The sequence below is a fragment of the Strix uralensis genome, chromosome 5, assembly GCF_047716275.1.
Source record: "Strix uralensis isolate ZFMK-TIS-50842 chromosome 5, bStrUra1, whole genome shotgun sequence".
Lineage (NCBI taxonomy): Eukaryota > Metazoa > Chordata > Aves > Strigiformes > Strigidae > Strix > Strix uralensis.
Genome location: NC_133976.1, coordinates 15,505,028 through 15,510,067, shown reverse-complemented (window position 1 = coordinate 15,510,067; position 5,040 = coordinate 15,505,028). Strand labels below are relative to the sequence as shown.

Here is a 5,040-nt window from a genome sequence, read left to right as displayed (position 1 = left end):
TCCCCACAGCCCAGCAGCCCCTGGAACAACTGCCCTCCCAGCTCCAGTTAAGTCCTGAAGGTGAGTGAGCAAGCCTCAGGTCAAAACTATGTCAGGTCTTCAGGCAGCATCAGGCTTCTGGACAAAACCACTGCACCCACCTTGTGCCTGTATAGGGATTGTTTCCCCTGGGGAGACATCAGCCATCTCAGGATGGGATGTGATGTTTTCCTCTCCTGTTGGTGCAGACTCAGGACAGAGCACCTCTGGGTGATGGGCAGGTGTTGGCAGAGCCAATGGCCCACCAGTGATGCATTGTACTCCTGCGTCATTCATTGGCACTTCCTTCTGAATAAGCTCCTCTCTAATGGGCTTGGTGTCAGCTCAGTGCTGGTCAGGAAAGGGCAGCAGGCAACACCAGAAAGGAAAAATGATTTTGAAAGTGGAAGAATCCAGGATTCTCTGATGCCTTCCTCTGCCGGGTGAATAACAAACCACCCGGCCACAGCGTTTGTAACTAGACTCTTCTCCATATTTTTAGCAACTGATCTATGAGATCATTTTGCTATTTTCAGTTGTTTGTGACTTGGGACTTTTCTGCTGGGAACATGCTGAGTGGGAAGGAGCACATACTCTGAGTTTCCAGTGAGGGGCTGAACAGACCCTACATACCCAGTAAATGATACTCATTTTCTGAGCAGTTTACCTCCCCGGAGCATCAGCAACCCAGGGAATCAACAACTGTTTTGGAAATGCCCTCCAGGTTCCTCTAAGATGCAGGAGAATAAGCATGTACCCAGGAAAAGTCCAGACACTCTGCAGTAAACTGACCTGATCACTTCTGTCAGCAGGCAGAGTCCATCTGTAAACCTGAATGTCACCTCCTGTGCCCCCTTTGCAAGCAAGAAATATAATTCCCACACATGCCTTTTGGTGACTCAGTAGTTTCAGAGTGAAGTGTCTCACAGCAGATCATATATTCTGTGTACCCTACACCATTCCCAGCGCTAACACAGTGCTGGCTGCACACAATTACATCTGACAGCTGGGCACCATTAGCAGGCCCTGCCCTCCGAAAGGGGCAGCTCTGGCCTGCTTCTCTCCTGCTTGCCCTGCTGTGTTACACACAATCTGCTTTACATCATCTCTTATCTCAAAGAGACCCTGACCCTGAGTGCTGCTGTTCATTCATAAATGAATAAGGGTGCAATAATTAATTGACTAAGCCATAAGCCACAGATATAACTTTACATCAAGCCTGAAAAACTACCTGAAGGATTCTCCTAATGCCACCCATGCTGTGCTAAAACTGTGGCTTCCTTCATCTACATCAGAACTTTAACAACCATTAAACAGAGACAACCTTTTGCAACCAGGGCAAGGCTCAGAAGAAACGAGTGACTTGGGCTTTCTGTAAGTGGCATGGTCCCAGCAGCATAGGGGCTGGGGTGCAGGGCTGCCAGCCGCAGCACAGCACACTCCTGCCTGGTGTGTTAGGCACAGCCTTAGCCACTTGCTCCTGTGGTTAACAACTCCCCCTCCAAATTTGTTTCACATTGTAGATGTGATTTCTTGGTAGCAGCATCCTCCTGGCATCACATCACCAGCCCAAGTCCTCTGTGATGTCACTTTTTCTCTATGTATGGCTATGTATGAACATGCGTCAGCCACTTCCCATCCTCTTTTTGACAGGATAAATAACCTCACACTGCAAAGGGCTTTATAACAAGGGGCTTATCGTCATTCCCCAGCAAACCTGCACCACATCAACAACCCTCCAAAAGCCCCTGCAGCAACTGCCACCTGGATGCCAGCAGTGCCACCCTCCCCTCGGCTCAGTGTCCCCCCACAGCCAGGCTGGTGTCTCATGGCAGGACACTAGGACTTGGCTCACACCCCAGTACTCCTGCACCCACGTGCTGGGTGGGCAAGTGCTGCTGACCTTTAAGACCTTGGCAGAACAGCAGGATTTCCAACCAGGATGAAATTCAGGCTCTGGAAACCCAAGGGTAAATCTGGGGACAGGAGAGCTTGATTTCTTCTGATCAGACCCTCAAGTTAAAGGTAAGCTTTGGGCTTTTTGCACATTGAGAGCCTTGGCAGGGCTCCACCGAGCGAAGCACAGCCAGTGACTGAAGCACAGCCACCCATCTGGCAACCCTGCATGGAGCCGTGGGACACTGGAGCTCCTTGCAGCCTGACAGACGACGACAACCTCTGCAAGCCAACAGGCACGAGATGTCTCAGCCTTGGGACTTCAGCATTTCCACAGCTTCAGGTTCACCAGCTCAGCTGCAGAAGTTTTAAGCTACTGAATTACTTTTTCTATGGTGCTTCAAATGTATAAAGTGCTTATAGAAGTGCAAAATGGTACTTTTATTACTAAAAGAGGACTGTTTATTTATTCTTATTTCCTTTCAAGTTAGAGGAGGAGAGTGGAAGAAAATATGAACTTGCTTTCTCCAAGAAAACAAACTGACCTTTGAGTGTTATGAAAGCCTTTATACAATAATTTGGGCAAAGAGAACTGGAATTTCTCCTGTGAAGCATATTTTTCCTTTAAAAATGCCAGTTTGCTAAAACAAGAACAGTTTGCAGAAAGGCTTCGTTTCAATCTGCCCATTTGATAGCTGGTTTGAAAAGTTTTGAAACTGCTGAAATGATGAGTTTGTTAGCATAACTCTTCAAATATGAAGTTTATCTATAGTTGGAGTTAAAAAATAGAATTAGAATTCTAAAAATAGAAAAAAAATAATAATAAAAAATAGAATTGAAGTAAAAATTAACTATTTTTGCATTTTTTAAAACCAAAAGGTTTAAACTGACCTGATCCAAAACACATTGTGATCATCAGTTCACAACAGCTTTGAAATTTGGATTTCTGGGGATTGGAAAATTCATCCCATCCCAGGAGGAGACTGGTAAGCAACCCTGTCAGGAAAGCTGCAGGTGGGGACCAGGGACGTGAGGCTTCATGCCTGTACTCTAGAATAAACTGCCAACCTTGTACAGTGTCATCACTTTCTTTACAGGTATCTCTTCCGAAATGGGCTCAAATAACTCCGTGACCTGTGGCTGTGACCATGGTGCAAAACATGAACTCCGCGTTTGGACAGGCTAACATGAAGCCATTACCTGGTCTGAAGACCTCCACACAAAATAAATATATCTAGTACCCTGGTGCAAAAATAATGTCAGTTAGAAATCAGGAAGCCCCTTCTGCCTCATGACTATTTTCTCCCAGCAGCTCAGAGGTGGGACACAGCCACCGTATGGTTTGCCTGAGCCTGTATTCAGCATGGGGAGGGCTGGGGCAATGTTGGGTTGCCCTGATTTGTACTTGTTTTACTGATCTGCTCCTATTTGATGGGTTTGTTTTCAGTTTTCAGAATAGCACATGTTCAAAGCAACAGGCGAAGCATTTCTGGCGCTCTCGCTCTTCACCAAAGGCAGTGTTAAGACATCTAATGAAAAAAGAACAAACATTAAGCTAAAGACACGTCTGTCTTACTAACCAATACTAACTAACCTTAGAAGGCTTATTACTTTTTGCTGCTGCTTTTCAACCAAAAATGAAGTAGTCTGGGCTAGAACTACTGTTTAGAGCAAGATAAAAGTCCAGTCAAGATCCTGCCCTCTGTTAAAGGTACTTTTGTCCGGGAAATATACTGGGAATAACTGGTGGGTGGGGGAAACCAAAGGAAATAAGTAAAAAGAGGTGAGTAAACTTTCTCTTTTTTTCCTTTTTTTTTTTTTCTCCCCTGCTTTCCGCACCAGAGAAAGCACACAAAACCAGTTACATTCATTCTAATTTTGGAAAAAGTGGGGTTTCTAAGGCCAAAACAAAAAAGAAAGACTTCATCCTGGAATAACACTCTCCAGAGTCTGCACTAGCAAGGTACTAATGCACTTCGTGGCGGGGTGAAATGATGCTGCCTTTGGCCTTTAGCCCCGTGGCACACCAAAGGCATGAAACTATGGCTCATCACAGATATCTTTTATTGTGGCTTAGGGCCAAAAAGGCAACAATAATGGCTTATATTTGCACAGCATGTTTCATAATCCACTGGGGTCACAACCAAGCAGGTTGTGTGCAGCTGTGCCCTTCTCATTCAAATTCCTAAGTACAAAATTAATGTGCTGGTTTGTGGTTGTTAGAGAAGACACTAAGTGGCCTGTCTTTCCTCCTTGTTGCTTGATAATGCATCCTGCTGCAAGTCCTTCTAAAAGCTGCTGCTGTTAATTTTTATCCTCCTAGAACTGAAATATTTTAATCCCAGGCAGTGTATAATCAGTGCAAACCTGCCCTTGCTCATGTCCCCAGCTGGAGCAAGAGATGTATCCGCTTGAAACCCAGAAAGACAAAACCATTCCCTCTCTCATTTGATCATCTCCAAACTGCTCTCTCTGGCAGCTGGGCATGAGGCTCCTTCATCTGGAATTAATGTCTGCTCTTCAAAAAAATCACCCATCACTTTTCTTTTTTCCATCCTTGCTGCTTAGCCTAACACTTTCCTGAATAGCCAGGAATAAAGTGGCATTGTGGGGTTTTTGAAGTTCACAGAGCTATGTGTGATTAACAATAGCCAAGAATCAAAAGCATTATGCTTAAACACATCTAATAAATATAATGGAGAGAGAGAGAAGTCTGAAGGCTTTTCTACATCTGAAACAGATAATTCAAGGGTCACAAAAAATTCACTGCCATAAAAAATGTAAGTCCCTGGAGTTTTTGGAGTAAATCCAGCCCAAATCCAAAGAGCGTCAACCAAGGATACCTTTAATAAATGTTTAATTATTCAACCATTGGATCATGCGGTTCCTAATTCTCTTCCAACAGGCATTTTGCCTGGTAATTAGTTTATCTATGCACTGAGCTGACACCAAAGCCCAGTGTCCTCCTGCTGGGTGATACCACTGGTGGATGTTTGTCGACGGTCTCCATAGCCCCTGCTACAGCCACTCTGGCTTGGCGCCCAGAGATTAGGTCAGAGAGTCACCCAAAACCACGGTGCCCAAACAGCCAGATCAGGCGGGTAGCTGTACCTGTGTCCAGGGCTT

The 5,040-nt window shown here is 45.2% G+C and overlaps 1 long non-coding RNA gene across 1 annotated transcript; it reads left to right on the top strand.

Annotated features, from left to right (window-relative positions):
• Positions 1-1,948: 1,948 nt before the first annotated feature.
• On the top strand, positions 1,949-4,782 carry LOC141943673 (uncharacterized). Its single transcript, XR_012629030.1, has 3 exons — positions 1,949-2,043; positions 2,794-2,900; positions 3,012-4,782. It is a non-coding gene; the product is annotated as an uncharacterized LOC141943673 (long non-coding RNA).
• Positions 4,783-5,040: the final 258 nt, after the last annotated feature.